General features: G+C 43.8%; 1 protein-coding gene and 1 long non-coding RNA gene across 2 annotated transcripts in view; one reads left to right on the forward strand and one right to left on the reverse strand.

The window, feature by feature from the left end:
- LOC142566232 (cell adhesion molecule Dscam1-like) overlaps positions 1 to 23,027 on the forward strand; it is a 706,104-nt gene that overhangs the window by 286,555 nt on the left and 396,522 nt on the right. The window lies entirely within an intron of this gene.
- Positions 623 to 10,917, reverse strand: LOC142566234 (uncharacterized). The gene is made up of 5 exons (XR_012824996.1): positions 10,105 to 10,917; positions 9,273 to 9,363; positions 6,333 to 6,518; positions 4,362 to 4,523; positions 623 to 728 (listed from the first exon to the last, which is right to left on the reverse strand). It is a non-coding gene; the product is annotated as an uncharacterized LOC142566234 (long non-coding RNA).

Genomic DNA, 23,027 nt, shown 5'->3' on the forward strand with positions numbered 1-23,027 from the left:
TGCTTCTGTATCTAGAAAACGGAAGACTCTGTATTCTGAATCTGTACTATAACCGTTAAAGTACGGTGCTTCTCGTATTCAGAAAACGGAACACACTGTAAGCTGAATCTGTACTATAACCGTTAAAAAACAGGTGCTTGCCGTATTCAGAAAACGAAAGACTCCGTATGCTAAATCTGTACTATATCCGTTAAAGTACAGGTGCTTCCCGTATTTCATCTTGCAGAGCATATCCATTATTCGAAGAATGTGCCATCGGGGACAAAATTGCCCAGGACGTGCGAGAGTTGACCGAATTTTATTGCTGTGCTATTTGCTGGGATCAGCCGTGCCACCATCTGCGTTCGGAATGTGCATACGTGACCCACTGTTTTCAGCAGTCTTGAGCAGAAATGCAATTTGGTCAACGCTCGCACTTCCAGGGTACTTTTGTCCACGATAGTGCATCTCCTTTAATGCAAATCTCATGAAGGCAGCTCATAGTCAAAGCAGCAGGTCACCATTGAGAAAATTGTCTTGCCAACACACTGACACGGCTGCAGAGATAAAACACTTTGCACTTTGTGATATGAATGCACTGCATAGCATATATACAAAAAGGTGCAACATTTCAGTCCTCAAGTTCTTAGATCACAGAAGCAACTTTATTTTCTTCAATCACTCGTCTTGCACTTCTTCCTGGTGAAAGTTGTTCTTGACTCCAAACGCTTGCAAGGATAAACTTGCTGCTGTTAGGAGAAACAAATAGTATTCGTGAATATCCATCCTAAAGAAAGCGGCAAAAAAGTATAATCACAGAACACGACAAAGCAGTAACTTCTGTGTTAGAAAAACATGTAAGTAGATCAACATTGTTGGAACAAGGGATGTTGCTGTAGCCAACATTTCGACATAGGTGCTTGTCATTAGGGTAGCAAATGTTTTCCTTGGCTGTGTTGTTTTGGATTGTGCATATCTCACTGGCCCCTAGCCTCATTGGGGGAGAAGTAACTGGTGCATATAATAGGTCAAGAGAAGCCAAAGTGTTAAAATAAAGGAAGGAAGGGTGTGCTTAACAGTGGTGATTGTGATGGAGCGGGTATGAGCAATGCTGTCAGTACTTGCCAAGAGTAGGGGTGACCAAAACAGAAAACGATGTACACATGTAAGCAGTCATTAATCCAGTAGACCCAATCTTCCCAGAAGACAAAATAGGTATCAAGATAAACAGTTTGCACTTTTGGAAAAGGAAAACGAAGAATTAAGGAAAATAAATTTTGTATCAAGATGCATCTGGTTAAGATCACTGCAAATGGTAAATGAAGGCACATTATGAATATATATTTTGTTGAAAGCCAATGAAGAAAAGATATATTAACCAAATATTAAAAAATAGGGACATTAAAATTAAACTGGGTATGACCATAAAACAGTAAAGAACAGCCTGTGGAAAAAAATGGGATGGATAATATAACCAGGTGCAAGATTGCAAAACGTCGAACGCTGTTTATATTCATGCTGCTGTTAACGGCTTCAAGTTTCTGTCTTCCTGTGGAACCTTTGTCTTACTTGAACAAGGAAATGGGTCATTTTTTAAACAAGCCAGTTCAAATGCGGTTCAAAGCTTCAGCAGTGTTATAATGAAAGAAAATATTATGGTCAGCTCTCCTGGGTGTGCTTTCATTCACCAGTTATTTCCACCAGTGTAAATTCAAAATTTAATGGTCTAAATGGACCTTAGCTCCTGGCAAACCATTAGCTGGTCTTTTTTTCAACACAGATGCCTGCACATTATATGTGTTGACAGGAGTGCTAGCGAACTACATTATACTTGTTGCCACAACCAAAGTGAAACTTTGTTAACAGTGATTGAACAAAAAAAAAACAGCATTCCACAATACTGATTCAAGTCATCTGGAAAAGTTGCTTAAGTTAACGTACACCCCCTACTCCACCAGACACAATTATTCACCACACTGACTCTTATGGTGTCAACCATGCTATTACAACACTAGGCATCAAATGAGGAGAATTAGGGGATAAGAGGGCACAATGCTTTTTGTTAGAACATCAAATGTGCTTTACATAAATGCTACATTCCAACTAACAAAGGAGCAACCGGTTTGTGAGATAGTGACCAATGCATACGAAAGCTAATGACATTCTGTGCAGCAGAATGTTGACGATGAGGTGTTATGCGCACAAGTGTACTCTTTCACACAAAATGACATCCTGCACTCAAACCTTGTGCCAAGATTAGAGTTTTAAAAACACCATAGTGGAAAGCAAAGAGTGCTAAATTTGTTGAAAATTACTAAAAATTATTCGATTATTCATTATCCTTACTGTTCGTTAAAGATTCACAGATTGTTCCCTACGGGTGCTGTAAACAGGCACCCTGCTTTTACAGTGGTAGCAACAATGATCTGTGGCACAGACAATAAATGCTCATGAAGTTTATGCAAGAGTATATCCTACAAATTACACACCATTTCACATTCCAATATGGTAGAAGAGGAAGACGAAAAAAACTACTTTCTGGTGGAGGATGCATACCGCAGAATAGAAGAAACAAGTGTACCCTAACCATTGCTGCTGCCGATGCCTGTGCACTAACAGTTACATATAATATGGCAGTTACAATTGTTTTTCCACAAGCACTGCAAGCTGCGGCCAGTTTACCAGTACACAGCTGTAATAAATTTAGGGCAAGCTAAAGCTCTCTAATGGATTTATCTAATATGACACAATTGGAATGCAATATTCTGCAAATAAGTGAAGCGCGATGTGCCATCCCATACAATGAAACACCTTTGAAGAATCTGAATCACCACCTGCACTCTTAGGCAAAGTTACACCCTTTGGAGTGCCCCTTCTGCCACACAACAATAATCGTTATCTGCCTTGATGCGTTTCCTTTCTTGAAAACGCCACGCCCGCTACTTTGCTGTCGGGAATGCTATCATGCTGATAACGTGCATGCCGTTCGTTACTGGAAAGCACAGGGCTCGCAGCGTTAAAGAAAGGAAATGCATAAAGGCAGATGACAATTATCGTTGTGTGGAAGAAGGGGCACTTCAAAGGGTGTAACTCTGCCTAAGAGTGTGAGCCGTGACGAGGGAAAAGAGTGTGTTCTGTGTAAAGTAGTGCACCTGTATAACCTAAAGCTTTGGAGAATGCATTTAGTATGAGCTGGGAAGGTTCCTAATTTTAATTGCACACAGTGAAAACCTCCATGCAGTTTTGCAAAACGCGAACCCCCTACCTTTTTGTTGTTCAAACGTAATGACACGCAGGGCCATAACATGTACATTATGGGTTTCGTTCCCAAACAATCAAAGTGAATAGCACCACCCTAAGTGTCATGTGCCTTCTTGTTAGTGTCGAATGCTGCGATCGGCAGAGAAATGGATTTCTGGAGCAATATAATGTATTAGGTACTGTGATCCCAGTTCTTTCACTGCTGTTTAAGCATTATCGGGTCCTAAAGTAAAAAAACGAGGAATAAATACATGCATATTTTACGTCACAACCCTCATAAGTATTTAGTAGTCTGGATTATAAAGGATTCCAGATTTACAATGCAGGACAGATTTTATTCCACTGAAAGAATGGCATCATGCCAATGATTCTGCATTTGGTGCTATATTTATTTGTATTTAGTTCAGTTGGAATGTGCGCGTATCGTCAGCGATATCGCTTGACATGTTTTATATTGACTGTTTCCTAAATTTAGGCAAATTCGTATTCGCAAATAACCTTGTATGACACCAAGAACTTGCTTAGCAGGAGTATTTCTAACATTTGCAAGATATGAGGCTCTTGAATGCATATCTAAGCCTGGGGTACACGCCGCCCCCTAATCTCATCAGCAAGTTTCTGGAACTCATCTACGAGGTTTCTTATGATGAATGTAAAGTTGCTTGAACGGGAGAAATAGGGAATTTATAACAGGTGAATTATGCAGCATAAGAATGATGTCAGCAAGAAGCAAGCATCAAGAACTATAAAATGAAGACTATAAAATGCAAGAATTATTTGGGATGATTTAAAATTCTGGCATTGGAATGAAATGTCTTTCAATCTATATATAAACTGATTATTCACTCTACTACCACTACCTTCATTAGAAACATTCATAATCATTATCCTATCTATGCCACATCATCTTCGCTAATATTCAAGCCTTCATAAGCTGCTTTTTTTTACAGCTAATTCTTTGTGGGAAAGAGGTGTCCGTGTGAAGACCATATCATATACTTATTACCCGTTTTTTGATAAATGATAAGGGAAACACTTCACACCAAAAATGCATTGAGCTTGAGCAAGTTCTGCGTTTGATGCTGTTGATTCTTTTTTTCCCTTTGCCATCATTGACCCACCTGGTTAGCTAAGTAGACAGAAAAGCTGCAGGAGAAAGGTGGGGGTGCCAAACCAGACTTGTGCCCCAGGGGACCTTTTCACGGTCACTGGAGGAACTGCCTGTGGCCTCGGCATCTTCCTTGAGGGCCATGGCCATGTCTAAGAAACCTTGTCTCCACAGGCTGCACATAGAAAGATAATTTGCTGAGCTACGTCTTTTTCTTAAAAGAACCCATTTAAGTTGTATTCGTGGCTTTGCACCACAAAACTGACACATGACTGGCCACTCAAGACACTTTATGTGTATTTGCAGGCTTATTCCTTGGAAAAAACACTTTTATGTAGCACACAATGAGTAAGAGTAACAAAAAAGTGTATCAGGAGGCTTTCATATTGCTCTACAACTTTTCATTGACACATTTCATTTAATTATTTGAGATATTTAATAACTAATTAAGAATTATGTAATTAGGCAGAATGCACAATATAATCAGAGTATCTCCAAGCGATGGCAAACATCACCTTCATTTTGTCTAGTTACATCGCATTTACATATTTCTAAATCTTGGTGCATGATAGTTAAGACACGCTCAAAAACAATATTAAAATTTTCATAATCATCTCTTGCGTGTTATTGGTGGCTATGGCTGCTTCAAAGTTATTCTTTCAGTATGGTACAAGCAGTTTTGAAGTGAAATTGTTTTGCATCGAGGGCATGTAATCTAGACAATCAAGCAAAAGGTCAAGTTGTGTTCACTATTAAGATGTTTAACTAAGAAGGTGCAGGAAAAGGAAACAGGACACAACACCTAATCAACAATGCAAAATTTGAAAATTTAAACTGAACAAGAAACCAGTTTTTGAAAACACAGAAAAAAAGCCAGAAGCTTACATCGAATACACCCTTGCTATGTACTCCAAGTGAAGTTGTTACCGCAATGCTTGGGCACCATATGAACGTAACAATCAACAACTTCGAGCAGAATATTAACACCACTAAATGAACTGGCCTTTGAAGATTCTTGATCTGAAATCCTCAACGACTTGTTCTGGCATTTAATCTGTCAAGCTCAATCTGTATTCTCAAAAGCTGGCTCTCGGCCATAATTTCTCTAAACGCAACATCAGCTTAAATCTCAAGATAGGGTTGACCTCTAAATAAAGTGGATAATGCATGGCAAACATCATGAACTCTCTTACATGTTAACCAGAGGGTTCACTCATGCAGCCATGAAATTGTGATGCAGACACGATATATTGAAGCTGGTTTTGTGAAGTGTTTCATGCTTCCAAGGCTTCTTCAGTTGTGAAAGCTGTCTTCAATAGCTAAATAAGCGATGAGAATAAAAAAAGTACTTCAACATGCTCACAATATGTTGGCCATTTGCAAGTAAACAGCAGCCTTTTTGGGCGCCCAGGTTGCCTGATGCAAATCTACTATGCCACAGTACTTGCGTTACCCAGTACCAGCCACTTTAAAATGCAATGTGTTCAGAGCCCTTTCCCTCTGTTTGTCTGCTTTGGAAACAGTTTAACATGTGTTCAGTAGGCGTCGAGAAAGGGGACAGAAAACACTGTGCACCACTGATTTCTAACATGTTTCGCTGGATGCAGCACACCGCACCGGATGCAGGTGAAGCCAGTGGAAATGCGATGTCATGCAGTCGCTTGTCCTGGAAGCAGGGCATATGGTGGACTAACTAGTGCGTGCGATCAGATAATATTGCTGCCGAAAAACTTTTCTTTGTGGTTTTTCACATTTTAGGAGGTCTCTACATGTCTGGTAAGCACTTTTATGACAATCTGAACCCGTATACGATAGTGTTCTCTTACACCAAGTTTTTTCTGATTTACCAGTGTTTCCATTGCAAGCCACTTATGTTAGCGACACTGTAGACACTACAATGGAAAAATTCTGGACACCTCGAAACACTGCTTGGGTAGGTTATGGCACATCAGGCAGGCATGTTAGGGGAAGAAATGCCACACACCCGTGCAACAAAGTGCTGCCGCAAAGTTGTGAAGCACCAACTTCCGGGACAAGGCCAGCTTCAGTCGAGGGCGCTCGATGTGCTGTTCATCCCCTGTAGTAGAGATCAGTGGCGTGTACCCTTTTATACTGGCTGTCTTTTCTGGTCGGAACCTTGGCAACAGCTTCCACCATACTCTTTTTGAACCTGCAACATGTGCAGAGAAAGTCACATCACTTTGCGTTGATTGTCTGGCTTTATTGTGCTACACATTCTATCAAATCATTAAAAAATACAGTTCACACATTTTTACTACTGTATATAGACAGTCTAGTTGCTATACACGCGAAAAATTACCATTCCTCTGACAGAATGCAACAATAGAAGCGTACACTGTAAAGCTACACTAAAATTTAAATTGATGTGACACCGTATGAGCATACAGTATGCTTACTGTATGCCCTAGCCCTGTGTCAAGTAAAAGTTAATTGTCAATCATTTATGGTGTATTTCTACTTATTCTGGGTCATCAAACTGTACAATCAATGTTCCATGTTTACACATTGTTGGCTTTTGATTGCCTATGTGATCCGTTTCCTACTTACGCATGCAGTAATCCCACTGTAATAAGGAAAAAGAGAATAGGAAATGCCGTGATAATCTTCCACATTTGATGAGGGCAGGAGCAATGGCCAATAGCATGTGGTTGAAGCTACGTAAATACTCAGTTTTCACACAGCTTAATTATTCAGCAAGTAATAAAGAGCTATCCTGTGCACCTCTGCATGACCAATAAAATCTGACTACTTGACACTGCACTAAGGCTGCCGCTTGGTACTGTTCGGCAGTTCAGCTTTGGTTTTCTGATATACAGAACTGTTTAGGTACCAGTAGTTTACTTTGTGATAAAATGGAGCTTGGAGCACTGGTCAGTCATTTGCACATAAATAATGCGACAGCAAATATAACACAAGGATAGGAATATGGGTCTCTTGGAAAAAGTACATACACATTATGATTATAATGTGATGTGATGCCACAATGAAACAGAAAGCAACGCATAGAAGTGGACGGCGCTTCCATGCCACCAAGGTTATTGGACAGACAGTACTTCAGAAGTGCCCGCAACACAATGTGTTGGCGGGCTAGTTGGTGTGAATCCATAAATACTTTGTTAAGCGCAAAACAATGGACACAAGAAAGACGACCAGCACAAGGCGGTACACTCAACTGACATCACTTTATTGCGTCGCTCCTTTATAAATAGTAGAATCTAGAAAAACATGCGCAGTGAGCACCATGTGCAGAGACCACCAACAACCAATCACAAGAGTGTACTCATGCGACGGGATCCACAAAACCATATTGAGCACTGCACAAGGTTAAAGAAGGCACACTAATGCACTGTGACCCCAATGACTGTATGAAGAAAGCTTCCGATAACTCTCGGGCGGTGGTATCACAGCACTTTTTCAAAATCGAAGTATCACGAAACATGGCTTTGCACTTCCATATTTTACAATGTTGAGCCAATGGGAACCTGTGCCTGTTGGTATGGATCGCTTAGGTTCGCAATGTTTCGTGATGCTATGGTTTTGAAAAAGATCCGCGATGCCTCCGCCAGAGAGTTATCGGAAGTTTTCTTCATACAGTCATTGGGGTCACAGTGCATTAGTGTGCTTTCTTTAACCTCGTACAGTGCTCAATATGTTTTTTTTTTGGATTCTGTCGCATGAGTGTGCTTTTTTGATCAGATGTTGGTGGTTGCTGCACATGGGTGTTCACAGCGCATGTTCTTCTAGGTTCTGCTGTCTACAAAGGAGGGACGCAATAAAGTGATGTCAGTTGAGAGTAGCACCTTGTTCTGTCGTCTTTCTTGTGTCCGTTGTTTTGAGCTAAAAAAGCAATGATGTATTCCTTGTGTGTGTTTGAAGACAGCTCCACACGCAGTAGCGTATCCAGTATTGCTGCCCAGTGGTTTAGCTCGCCGCAGTTTGAAGTGCCACAAAACATAAGGAGAGAAACCTGCATTATAGTCTTGTTGCAAACAAGAATATAACGTGAAGTGCATTCTGAGGCCAGAAACTATAAAAAAAAAATTTCATGATGCACTGCTGTGCAGGGTTTTATAGCAAAGTCAAATACATTTAGTGTAAATATCACACTATGATGGTGCACCATGGTGGTAATCTGTAATAATATAAAAGGTGCCTTAATGTTACAACAAAAGCTGACATTACTTAATAATAGCCCTGTAAAATTTAGCATGAAGGGGCACCGCTTGGTTAAACAATAGTGATGTACTGTCTATGTACACAAGTATTACCCACGCATTTATGCCATTGTCTAAATGGCATAAATGAATGGGTAATACTTGTATACATAGATATTACATCTCTATTGTTTAACCAAGTGGGTAAACTATGTCTGCCTGACACAAGATTAGAATTAAACCATAAATTATATATATTCACCCTAACAGTAACACCTCATTTGAACTTCACAGTAAGTAGACGCCTGTTGATGCCAGCCTCCCCCAATGCTAAACTGTGCTGCATGCTCTACAGAGAAATTGTAGTGGTATCACTCAACTCTGAAGCAATTCAGGACTGCAGCACTGTAGAAGACATCTACAAATGTCCCATTTCATGTATAACAGCCTGAATTGCTTGCACATCTTACCAAGTGCAAATTAAAATTTCTTCTTGTTTAGCATTTTTGCCTGCTAGACCACAATCCAATGTCATCAATATATTAACATATTACCTCAAAGAACCTAATTTGGCTTATAGATTAACACCTTTGCATACTGCCACAGCTGCACTCTGTCATATGCGTTGCAATCATAAAGGAGTGCTGGTCCACCAGCACTCCAATGTCACTAACAGTGATCACCTACACAGCTAAGTAAACGGTCATGATTCAGGTGGCAAATAGCTAAGAGAAAAAAAATCCACTCACCTTGAGAGCTACAATACTGCGATAACTTGAGAGAGATGGACCCATTGCAGGCAGCAGACCTCTTCTCAGCTCCAGCACAACAGCAACTTGCCTTTCAGTAAAAGAAAAGGATTGATTAGTAATGATAAGTTACCTTGTTTTTGCTGAGTATCAATACAATCTGACTTTCATGCATATCCACTCTCCGCTTTAGTAACACAACTGAATTATTCGTCAAATAAAAGAGTCTATGATGATACCATTCGCTTCTCATGTAGGTCCAAATTTTTTCGCACTGATACCCCGTTTACTGCTTGCTTACTGACACGAATGCCTTGACTGCCCAGACATCATTCGAAGGAACACGTCTTGCTGCACCGCAAAAAGTTGCACCAAGGAAACACAGCAGAGCAAAGAACTTTTTTTTCTGGTCACAATTAAAACGTGCACCCAAGCAAGAAAGTAACGATCACAGGTAGTGAGCGACTGCTATTGCCTCGAACATTTATTTCCGTATTTTAACAGAAGTTCTTGTATCGGATACAGTATGCTCTCAAGTCAATACAAGCGTCAATACAAGAGCTCAACTGAACGCAGTTTTATTCTACGCTTTTAACGCGAGTGAACAAAAGGTTAGAAGTACCTCACGGAAATTGCGATCGAGCCAATCGCGCTACGACTGGAATCGATCTGAAAAGATAGGGTGATCCCTTTCCCCATTCATGCGTCATTTTTGCCCTAAGACGTTGCATAGTGGTCTTTTGAAACAATATTTCTGTTCGCGACACCGGCTTACCACACATCATTTTAACACCTACGTTATGCAAACCAAATAAGATTACAATAGGCTTACCTCATGAGCAAGTTACGAGCGCGCGTGGACTGTTGAACACCCGTTGAGAGCAAGCAGGCTATCCGTGTCCAAGCGCATACGTGCACCCAAACACAGGACAACTTCTTCGATGCCGCAGCGTGCAGAGTTTTGTACACGAAGTGAAAGACATCCAGCGCAAATATCTCCGCGCGATGACGGCAAATGACGAGCGCACAAGCGTACACGACACAGCGACAAATTCGGAACTTTGCCAATTAGAACGTGCCGAGACCCAAGCAGCGTAACCATCCATCGTTTCTGTTCTTCGCTCCCGATGCGTCAATCTCTCTTCCTTGGGGTCTTGCTCCACTCTTGAGTACAAATCAAGAGATATTTACGGCGAATTAACAACACTTACAACACGACTCGAAAAATGCCGGCTGACTACACATGTGCAGCTCCGTCCGCCACTCCAACGGACGCGCAGCGCGTGCTGCCCCCTGGTGCCGCACTCTGAGCGCGGAGAACCGAACAGAATCGGTTTCGTTTTCGCATTTGTGCTCTAGTTACTCGAACTGCAATATAATTGCTTGACAATTAATTGAATTCTAAAAGAGGAGAACGCTTTCTCTCCCACAAGTTAGTGCGTTTTATACAAAGGGAGAGAGAATTCAAAAAGCTGAAAGGCAGGGAGGTCAACCAAAGCATTCGCTACTGGCGATAGCAAACCCCTGTGCTACAATAAAGTGCAAAGCAGTGCACTGCGATGCGTCCATAAGCTCTAGTACAGTGATAATTTGGGCTGGTTGGTGCATGTAATGAACGGGTAAATAATGAGTTGTGTCATAACATTACCCATGCATAAAGCACATGGAACTAATGCTGTTGCATTCTAGGTCAAAAAGAAATAAAGCTTGAATCGTTACATCTCGACACTGGGCATTCTGTCTTTCCGTATTATTTTTTTCTTCTTTTTGACAGTATACACAGTACTAGCACGGTAATAGGTCCTTCATCTGCAGTCACCTTCCAGTAGTTCACACATGTCGGTGCATGTTCGCGTTCTTTATTCTACCGTACAAGAACGAGCGCGCTTACCGGTCTTGTTTCAAGATGAAGCGCCAAATGTTTGCGATTACATCTTATCGCAAGAATTAACACATGAACAGTGAAGATTATGCGTAATCGATTTGTCTCAATGAATGGGCAGTTATTGTCAGAGACGAGATATTTGGTAAATATCATGGGAATGAGTTCAGCCAACTGCATTGCAGTTCAGCAGTGCCCTTTGACATTTGGTTTAATTGCTTGCCGCATTCGAAAATTTCCTCCGACCGTTGTACTTGGATCTATAGGCCGCCAGTCCCCTTCGAGACCATTTATTGCCAAATGTAAACGCAGTTACGGTCATTATACCACTCCCTGCGTTGCGGTACTGATTTAGAGTGCGCACAATTTTTGGCGTATATGGCGTAAATGCTGGCGTAAATGCACCAGCACCTGAGTGCCGCAAGCTTGTTTACGTATGCACGTATGTCCCCGGCTCTTCATTCACTTAAACATATATGCTGTGTTATTAACTATAAAAGCGCTTAATTCGAGAACATTGCGAGAACACGCATATATTTGCGCATATGATCAGCGTTACAAAGCCCATATGCGCGGCAAACTGCGACCGGAATAGAAGATGCGTATATATATTTATACGATCTGTTATTGCAGCTTTTGGTAGAAGGCTAGCTCTCACATTTTGTACGCAACTTCATAATGCGTACAGTTTGCGTGTTCAATAAAGTATTGTTAGCTGAAACTTTATGAGTACGAGCGCTCATTCAGACAGCTTAAATTTTCTCACAATATACGGATGTTCAGATAACAAAAATACGGAATTCTCTCTGTTTCGTCCAAAACAGTGTATAGCCGTTATATGATTACAGTGAAAATGTCCGTAAAGCTGAATACGGAGAGCACTTTCCGTATATTAACGGCAGATTTTGCCGTATTTTTGAAATATGACATACTTTCCGTATTTTTATCTGCAGTTCTCCGTATAATGACAGAAATCCCCCGTAAAATTACGGAAATTTTTTACAGTGTAGGTACCTCAAAACAGTGTGGCAACATGTTGAATATAATCAGCCGGTTAGACACCGCCGCAGCGTGGGAAAATGACGCCCGCTCTGAACGCAAATAGCTAAGGACATTGTTCCAGGAGAAGGAACCTCGACGGCTTATTCGATTATCGTGAGAGCTCCTCTTCATGGTGCTGATAAGTTCCCGCCTTTCTACACGGTTCCAGGGCGCCTGCCATGGAGACAAACTCTTGTTTTGAGCCGGAGATGTATTTTTTGTTCTCCTCCTCTTTACACCTGCGCGGCAACCAGCGTTCGTTTTACTTCTCAGCTGCCAGCGCAGGCCGACGGGGCCGCTGCCCACGCCCCAGCGAAGCGGTCATCCGGAAAGACCGCTATTCCAGGCGCGTTGCCGCTCGAGCGCTCGGCTGCACGAGCGGGGCCAGGTTGCGCCGCTCAGGAGACGTCCTTGACTCCCGCCCTGCCGCCGCCGCCGCCGGGCTCTGGTCAATATTTGCTCCGACTTCTTAAAGCCCGGCGTCGGACCCCGCGCCGAGACGCTTGGTTTCCGCGCGCGAGAAGGGGGAGAACCACGCGGTGTCCCCCCCTACGCGCGCGCTGCTTTTGCTGCTTTGTTTCACGGAGTGGCTCCTTCTCCCAGCGGCTTAGGTGAGCGCTTCTGGCGGCGGCGCATCGATCGACGGGCCGGCTTCCGGGCGCTGCGCTCCCGAATCTTGTTTGAATTAAGCGTTTCGTCCCGAAAAGAGCTTTGCCCTTCCTGCCCTCTCCCCCTGCATTCTGCTATCCCTCTTTCACCCTCGCACCGGTTAGTAGCGACGCACGTGGCTTCTCCTGTAAAGCACGCTCTGACTACTTTGCAAGAGGGGAAGCCAGCCAACTTAACAAGTCCGAGGAAGAGCGATCTGGTGGAGCCGTCTTTCCGCGTGGATGGCGGCTAGGTGGCTTGGCTTTGGAATTTTATGGAAACAAAGGAGGTTGCATGAAGGAGGAGGGAAGAAGGAGGAGGACGATAATTGTTGCCAGCAAGCGGCACGCTTCTCAAGTGTGTTCGTGAAAGCTGAGGGAAGCTGTCGAATGATACCGCGACGGCTGAAACGTTCACATTGAAGGACGCCGCCTGTTATTGCTTAGCCGTCGGGGAAAAAAAGACAAACGTTATAAGTTGTGAAAACAGACAGAACTGCCTAACAAAGAACCAATATATAGGTATAACAGCCCGAGGAGCTCACTTATTTACAACTTGACATAACTTTAAGTACGGATGTGCTGCATGCTCATTTACTGCAGGTGACTGTGAATTGGCCTGGGTAACCTAAATGAACGGTATGAAAAGTGAGTAAAGGTTGCATGACTGCGCGCTATGTCTTTTATAAGCACCGATAGCTGAAAACTAGACCTACAATGCGCGAAGCATACAGTTCGGATAATAGAACTGATAACAGAGATATTAACACCAAACTTAGCGCAAAAAAGAGTTAATAGACGACATGTATACGGTGAATGTTATAAATAAATATTTTTATTAGAGTATATATGCAGTTATCATGGTAGCAATCCTCTAATATTACTACTAGCATACAGAGTGATCATCTTTAAGTCTTATAGAATTTTAACAATCGCCTTTGGCAGATAGCACAATTTTTTGCAGTTGAGCTGGATTATCCGAAGAGGCGGACACTACTAACACCAAATATGGAAATACATATTCAACTAACTAACGATAATTAATCAACTTCTCGGTTAATTTATTTACTGCCCCCTTCCCCGCAACCCCTCCTAGCGCGAGCTCATCTCCCCGCTTCCCCCCACCTCCCCTTTTACAGGCGTGAGAAGAAGGCGCGCGCGCGCTCCCCGCCTTGCTCCATTGCGAGTGCGAGAAGACACCGCCGCATCAAGCTACCATACTTCTCGGTTACACCCGTGTGCTTAGATTTAGGTGCACGTTAAAGAACCCCAGGTGGTCAAAATTTCCGGAGTCCTCCACTACGGCGTGCCTCATAATCAGAAAGTGGTTTTGGCACGTAAAACCCCAAATATTATTATTATTATACTTCTCGGTTCACCCTGGCAAGCTTTCGCTCGCACCTCCAGATACGGTGTGCTGCCGCGAGGTTATCGTATGTGGACTTTATACGAAACATCACGACGACGACGACGCCAACGGCGGAAATTCGCCTGCGGTGTCCATATTATTGATATCGCGCTAAAGATCTTAGTGTCCACGGTGGCCACCGCAGAGCGTTTAAATAATACAAAATGGTATGCTTAGAGCGTACTTAAACATTTTTATTTCTGGATGTGATGTTCAGTATACTATGCTTGACTATGTCCCATTTCAATCTTTCAGCTCCTGCATGTACATTGCAGTCCCTTAAGTGGTATAATTCTTACGGGTAACCAGGTCACGATCTTCAAAACGAGGTAATCGACTATGTGTCATCCTTTCAAAGGCAAAAACTCTTCTTGCTCACTCATCTTCGCTAACTTAATTGAAATGGTCCCAATCCAAATTTTGCACTTGTGAATATGCAAAAAATTGCAGGGTCTTACGTGCCAAAACCGCGGTTTGATTATGAGGCACGCCGTAGTGGGGGACTCTGGAATAATTCTGACCACCAGGGGTTTCTTTAACGTGCACCTAAACCTGAATACACGAGTGTTTTCGCATTTCGACCCCACCGAAATGCAGCCGGCATGGCCGGGATTCGATCCCGCGACCTCGTGATTAGCAGGCCAGCACCATAGCCACTAAGCAAACCACGGCGGGTCCTATGAATATTGGAAAATGATTGATAACAGACATCTTGCATTGTTTTCCCGCGTTTTCATCACATCATGAATACGCGCCTGCTAACAAACATAGTTAAACTTCAACATAGGAGGCCGATACATCTTCTTCTCCTTTCTCTTCTTCTTCTTCTTAGTTTTGTTGTTGTTGTTGTTGTTGTTGTCAGAAGAAGAACGGGAAAGGAGAATTCTGCCGACCGCACCTCGTAACTGCCTAGCCGACACTTGACACCTGAACCTGTGGAGCGGTGAAGTAACGGATAAAAGAAAAAAAATTAAATTATGGGGTTTTGCATGCCAAAACCACTTTAGGATTATGAGGCACGCCGTAGTGGAGGACGCCGGAAACTTCGACCACCTAGGGTTCTTTAACGGGCACCTAAATCTAAGTACACGGGTGTCTTCGCATTTCGCCCCCGTCGAAATGCGGCCGCCGTGTCCGAACGGATAAAAGGACATCTTTGTGGCGAGTATATTTAAAAAAAAATAGCGAAAAGGATAAGAAAAATGCGGGAATAGATTTTACATTATCAATGCAGAGTTGTGTTCTCGCAGCGCCGCTCTTCCCGCGTTTGCTTACGTTAGCGGCCAATATATTTTCGCTGACGACGCGCGGCGGTGGATTATTCAGTGCACTGTCAATGCAAATATATTCGCGTTATAAACCATCGTGATAACTCCAAAATGTTTGATGCACGCAGGAAATAGACCAAGAAGAGGAAAGAAAGGGGGGTAATTGAATTTCGCTGTATCTGAACGTAAAGTTTCCAGAGGGAGAGCTGCCCTGTGTATCTAATAAGCTTTTCAAACGACTTCAATTCGTCGCAAGCTACTCCTCCACCATCACTCGTCTACCGAGCCTCGACCTGCGACCGCGCATAAAAGAAAAGTTGTTTTTCTTCCCCGCTTTTCAGAGCGGTGTCGCACGTCCCGGAAGCCGTTCGACGTCGATGGAAAGCAGGCAGACGGGGACGGCTCCTTTTATCCGCGCTGCAAAGGCGGTGCGCCGTCACCATTGGGGCCACCTGCGCGTACGTTTTGAGCAGAAGCAAAAAAGATCCAAACAAGCTACAAAAGAAATCGAAGAAGGCACTCTTATTACTTCATGACCAAAACCTCCCCAGCCGCCCCGCCGGGCGGCCTTTGTAAGGGAGCCTTTCACGGGCGCCGTTTCGCGATCCCGCCAAGACTCTCCGCTGGCGCGAACGACGTCGACGACGCCCCGCGAGCGATTGACCCGCGGATCCAGTATACAATACTCCCGGGGCAAAGAACGCCCGCATCCAGACGCTACCGCAACGAGGAGCGATAGACTGCCTTCCGCGCCCCCCGCTCCCGTTTGAGAAGGCGCGCCACTTGCGACGGATCGCAGCGGGAGCGGCCGTGGGGCTCGCGCGGCGCAGCTCGCGATTGAGCGCATCGCCCCTCTTTTTGTGGATGGCGCGGGCTGAGCTGCACGAGAGAGCGAGGAAGCGCTGTGGGGCCCACAGCGTCGGATCGCTTTGCGCCTTTGTGTCGCCCACTCTCAGCGCAGCCGCTCGGCACGTGTTCCATATACACCACACGTGCCACCACCGCGATACAAGTGTGAGAAATTGGCGCGGATCTGTGGGCGCAAAAGGCCGCCCATCGGTTCCTACTTCTACGCGCTTGCTGCCGCCTCCTCTTAGCGGACGCTTCTATCGCGCGGGTTTTGCGCACGTGCCGTTCAACTCTAGACTAAGTGTGTGTATTTTCTTTGGTTTCATTACAGCGAAAGCTGCCATATGGCTAACCTTCCGTAGTTTTTTCGGCTTCCGCAAGAGAAAAAAAAGTCATCATGTGGGCCGATCCTGGGGATGTGCAGAAAGGGTCCAGCTTAATGGCACATACCCCTGTGGAAAGGACTTAAAAATTCTCGGCGCCAACCGCGCAAAAACAGGCTAGTGCCACTGATGACGCGTTCGTCGTCGTCGTCTTCCACGGCTGGCTCCGGTATGCAAAAACTTGCATCATCAGCAATGGCGCGAGCGTCATCGTCTTCCACAGCTGGCCCCCTTGCCGCTCATCATTCCAGCGTAGAATTCACTTCTCTTCTGTCGTCGTAACTGGGAGACCGCGTCTGCGGAGGTATGAACCATTGATTAAGGGCGTGTGAGCCGTTCAAAAACTGCGTTAGGTGTAGTTCGTGCACCCGAAGAACAACATGCTTACGAGGAGCGTAGGAGGGAACAGCAACCAGAATGAAAATGGCGCCGGCGCGAAACCACCACCGACGAAGAACGCTCCCGCGATGCTCAACGAAAACGACACTCGCGAGCCCGGGCGCCTCCGAACGAGCAACGACGCTCGACTCGCAACGCAGTTCGGCGGCAGAGGTACACCGGGTGGACCGAGTGAACGGCTTCAGAGGTGCGGACACCATGATACCGACCACGCATCACCGGACGTGCATTGATTTGATTCTAGCCAAGAACCTCTCTAGGGTGGCAGTCGAAACACTGAGTGTGTATCACAGTGACCATAAAGCAATCGCGACTACCCTGACAAAATAAAGAGTCTCAGTCGAACATCAACCATTGTCTTTACTAAATCATCCATTCAAACACATCAACTCTAATCATCAGACACTTCAAACAAATGACAACCAGTCCACTCTGCGAAGATGGAGTGGCAGCGAAAGCTGCCGACAGTCAAAGCTCTCAAACGAAAAGCAAAATGCCTTCGCTGCCATTGCATCTTCACATAGTGGAATGGTTATAATTCTTATTCTTATTTCACGCGCCTTACATAGTGCTCCATTGGGCAGAATTGCTTTTTTTCTTTCTTTCTCAGTTTTCACTGCTCCTAGTCAGGTGTGTTTAGACAGGTTGAAATTTCGTTCCATCGTAAATTCATACAGTGAGTGCCAGTGCGCAAAATTTATTAAAAGCGTATAACTAGGGATGTGCGAATAGAGAATTTTTGTGACCGAATCGAATACGAATTGAATAGTGCTAGAAATGAATTGAATCGAATCGAATATCAAATACTTTTCGAATAGTCTTCAAATAATCAACAGCCGTTATCACAATTAATATAAAGCGACGTTCACATCGCAGTATTATTAAAGTTAGCAAGTTGTCATTACATAGTGCGTCATGAACCGTTGTTTATTAAATGCCCAAATGCAGCATTAGAATCCAACAAGACGTTTCTTCTTATGCACAGGGCTCTTCAGAGAGTGCAAATGATCGCTGTAAATTCTGTAAAGTATACCTAAGTAACGTTCCACTGCGCAAGTTCTCATGGTTTATGTCTATACTATGCCCGCGGGGGTGAAAATTTACCGTGCGTTCGCTCCAACTTTATGTTTATTTGGGCAAAGCTAACATTCTAAAATTTTCAAAAAGCATTCGAAAAATATTCTCATTTACGAATAGTGACTACTCAATTCGAACACCAAATCGAATAGGACACTACTCGATTCGTTATTTGAAAGTTTCGAACATTCGCACACCCCTAAAATTAACTGTTTTCAGGACAATGCTTTTGAAAGGCAAGTATTGAGGTACTTTTATTGACCACAATATCAGAATGCTTCCGGATATTCTTTGTGCCGAAGGGGTAAGACATGCATGGCGGGTATCACAAGACCTTCAGCCTTTGTTTCAGCAGTTTTCCTGGAAGAAGTGAGTATATCTTCTGGTAGTTAGTAATGTGCAAGGCTGTGTGCCTTTATCGGCACTGGTGGTCCTAACGGTTCAACATTCTTTAATATCTCATCTCTCCAGCTCTTAATTGCATTTAATTTCTCCCGATCTAGATTGATGCAGTTATATTTTAGCATTCATTCAGGCGTCATTATGGCAACGTAAGTTCTCCCACATTGGAGTTAGTTTATATAGCGAATAAAAAGAAAACTTGTTTTTGTTACTGATGTATTTAATTGTTGCACATCTTAGTGAACTAATAAAGCTAATTAATACGTTACTTTATGTCGCATCATTTCGTTCTGATGGTATGACTCTGAAGTGCATTGGGTGCTACTTCTGTATCTGCAACACACCAAGGCTTCAGGATAGGGCTTGTGGATGTTTATGGAGGCCATATATTATTTGCCGTTTTCTTTTCCTTTCTGCTTATGAAACGTACTTTGATGTTCATGAACAGCTGTACAAATAGCTCAAGAGGAAAGAAAGGACAGGAGGACATATTTCACACAGTTCAGGCTCAGTGATGCGCAAGCCCTTGTTAATATGCAGAACTACGATGAGCAATCATTATAGCGAATTCTCGTCTTTCATTCTTCATTACCCTGGCGCACAAAGCATTGGGAACGTTGCTACAGAACCTCAAGTCGGCAGGTCTGTGCGATCGTTCATAGGCTTGCTGCGCATCTTGGCGTGATCGCACAACTAGTGCTCTCCCTCTCCTCCGTTCTTTCTCTCTTTTAGTGCACATAACCCCTCTGCAACAGTGCGGGATAACAAACCGGATGTGCGTCTGGTTATCCCCACTGCCTTTCCTTGCTTCTATCTCTATCTTTGTGTCAAGGAAGAGAACAAGGGGCGAAGACGAGCGTCCAGCTTTCTGCTGTACGCATATGTACCGGCTTTTTCTTAAAACGCATATGTTAATAGATAACGAAAGCTAAGAATGAAACGCTTCTTGGCGGCGTTATGAGCTGTTTTGCAGGAGAAATCAAAGCTAAGCGAAGGAAATTAAAAGATATCTTAACGCGTTTCACCAAGTCGTTCGTATTTAAGAACGATTCGATACAACAATCGCCGGTCTATTGTCAAAACTAATAACTTGATAGCGACTGCGCTGTAAGTTGCAGAAAATACTAACATAAGAAAATCATTAAACAGAAAAATTGTCATCAACCGGTCTGTAGCGCGAAGTTACAAAGGAAATCTATATGGGTTTCTCCGAAAGGAAAACTTCCTAGTTTAAGTCGCAGTTTCGCACGAAAGGCGAAGCATCGATTCCGACAGAAAATTAATAGACAGCTATACAAACTAAAGTTCGTCTTCTATCAGCTGCATAAACTGCTGTGAACATTCACTAAAATTACCAAGCACGTTGTCACACGAGTGCAATTAAACACGAACACATCTCCCTCGAATACTACAGACACTCGCTGTTAGAACGCTGGCGTGATGAATAGCGGCAGCGGCAGCGAGTGAATTACCTTTCCTGCTGCCTCTCGCTTCACTGCTAACCAGCCGCACGAATACACAGCGCATGCGAAGCCATCACCTATGTCGGTTCGCCAAACCTTCGAACCTACCGCAGATTACCTTCAAGATGGTGCGCGTGCGGCCGCTCTCAGCCGCCGCAGCCGTAGTAGAAGAAAAAATGCGCAACGACTTGCCACCCCCCCCCCCCCCCCCCCCCCAGGGCGCGCACATCTCCCGGCTCATTCGCTTGAGCACGTGAAAAGACTGCGCACACCCTCCCCGACTTCCTTCCACGCGCGCGCGAGGAGACGACGCCGCATCAAGCCACAAACCGTTTCAGCCCACCACCACAAGCTGTCCCTCGCGTGGTCGCGATGTTATCGCACTTGCGATTCATACGGAACATCACAGCGACGCCGACGGCGGAAATTCGCCTCGAGTGCCCGTATGCTAACGTAATAAAAATATAGTCCTTCTTCGGGTGGTCTAACACGGGACCAACGCCTTCTCGGGCTGGGCGCTCTACCATCTGAGCTAACCGAGAGGCTGTAATATTGCAGGATAAGGCCGAATTAATGGATAAGTGGAAACGCAGGGGCACTGAATATAGCAAATTAGCACTGAGAAAATCTGCAAGGTGGAGGAACAAATCATAGAAAGGTCAAAATGTCACCGACCCGAGAGTAGAACGAAGGTGAAAAGGAAACCGCACGGGTTTTTCAGGAATGCAGCATCGCACTTGTGGTCTGCGTGCCTTCTCTAAAGATGTCGCTGCATCTGACCCGCACCAGCGCGTTCCGCGTTAGGCGTGTCAGTGCACCCCTCTCTCTCTCTCTATCGCAGTCTTCCTTCAGCTAACTGCCCTTTATTCATATTTTCTCCCTATCTTTCGCTTCCACAGCAAAGGGTAGCCGCCTATTCTCTTCTATCCTCAAAGATATAGTGGACAATAAACTGTCGAATACATTTTTTATCCGTTTCTATTAAAAATAAAGAAAAAAGCGCCCTCGGTAACATTCCGTTAGCGTGAATTGTGTCCCAACTGAAGTTGGCGCGCGTGTTTTGGAGTTGTGATGTACACTGTGCACGAACACCGACAGGCATTGCTTACGACGCCTCACGGAAAAGCCCGAAGAGCTTTGCGCGCTTTAAAAACGTCTCCGATTATAGGCTACGTTTGCAAATACTGTTGTCAACGTGCCACAGATTAAAGGACGATTCGTTCATCTGCGTAGCAGTGCATACAAAAATCAGCGTGCGCTGGCATTTAACTGCCCGTTGTTGCACAATTCCCAACCGCAGCATTCCGATGGTGATGGAATGGAAAAATGCTCGTGCACAATTCATTGGGTGCCCGTTAAAGAACCCCAGGTGGCATAAAGTAATGCGGAGCTCCTGACTTCTGCATCTCTCATTACAATACGCTTCGTAGGCTTAAGAGGAAGCTTTAGCTCGAGTGCTCCTATCTAAATACATGTAAAAGGAGAATTCGTTTTTCTCGGCAACCACTGCACCAAATTTGACGACGTTTGTTGCATTTAAAAGAAAAACTTAAAATCTTGTGACTGTTGGTTTCGAATTTTTGAGTTAGGTCGTCAAACTTTTATTAAAAATTGTCGAAAATCAAAAATTTTCAAAAAACGAAACTATCACGTTTACAACTCTGTAACTCAACCACTAAGAATGATAATACAATTCTGTGAATTGCATCTAAAAGTACATCCATAGCGGACAAAATTGATATGTTACACATGAATATAAAAAAATTAATCATAGGGAAATACAACTTTTGTAAAACCGTTGTAACCAACGTTACAAATTCATGTAAGAAGTAAGATGACATATTGAATTTGTCCGCTTTGAATGATCTAATGGGTGCCGTTTACAGAACCGCGATATCATTTCTTGATGCAGAGCTATGAGTTTGTAAACTTCGTGCTTCTATTTTTTTCAAACGGTCAAATATTTGAAAAACGTTTTAAGAAAATTGAAGCCCTAAATCGAAATTCCGCTTCCAACAGTCACTAGAATTTAACTTTCTCTTTCAAATGCACCAAATTTCATCAAAATCGGTCCAGGGGTTATCTCATAAAAACGTTTTTGCGTTTTACATGCATTTGAATAGGCCGCGTCGGAGTTGGGCCCGAGCTAAAGCTTCCTCTTAAAGAAACCCAATATATGCGTATTCAATTGTATTCCTTTGCTATATTCACTCACGACCATAGAAAACAAACCTAGATGAACCCTTAGTGCTGATTCGCTCCTAGTAGCATTTACCTTCCTTTTGGGCACTTTTTTTATGAGATCGTTTTTTGCGTGTACCGGCGATGGTCAAACCGCACTACACTACACCTACCGAGGTGTTCCTCAAGACGGTGTACTAAACCCACCCTATTCAACCTCCCACTCATTGGTCTCGTTTATGATCTGCCAGCAGCGATCAAGATATCAATGTACGCAGACGACATATGTATATGGAATTCAGGTGTGACACGTCCTCAGATACGTGCAAGACTTCAAGAAGCTGCTACTCTGACAGCTATATACCTCGGCAACCAAGGTCTTGAAATATCGTCAGACAAATGTGCACTGATGGCATTCACTCGCAAACCAATGGCATCCTACGACATCTCAATAAATATCCAAATCATTTCTTATGAGAAGACTCCCAGATTTCTTAGCCTAATCATTGATAGAGATCTCTTATGGAGCCCGCACGTGACCTACTTGAAGCAGCGTCTGACAGCAATCTCCCAGCTTTTCAAGTTTCTGGGCGGAAAGACTTGGCGAACGTCAGTGCATGCAATGCTGGAATTGTACAGGGCTCTTTTCCTGGGCTTCTTGAGATACAGTTTTCCCGCACTGGCCAACACTTCCCAGACAAATCTTCGTGCTCTACAGGCTATTCAAGCTCGGGCTGTCAGGGTTTATCTTGGTT

The sequence above is a fragment of the Dermacentor variabilis genome, unplaced genomic scaffold (assembly GCF_050947875.1).
Source record: "Dermacentor variabilis isolate Ectoservices unplaced genomic scaffold, ASM5094787v1 scaffold_12, whole genome shotgun sequence".
Taxonomy (NCBI): domain Eukaryota; kingdom Metazoa; phylum Arthropoda; class Arachnida; order Ixodida; family Ixodidae; genus Dermacentor; species Dermacentor variabilis.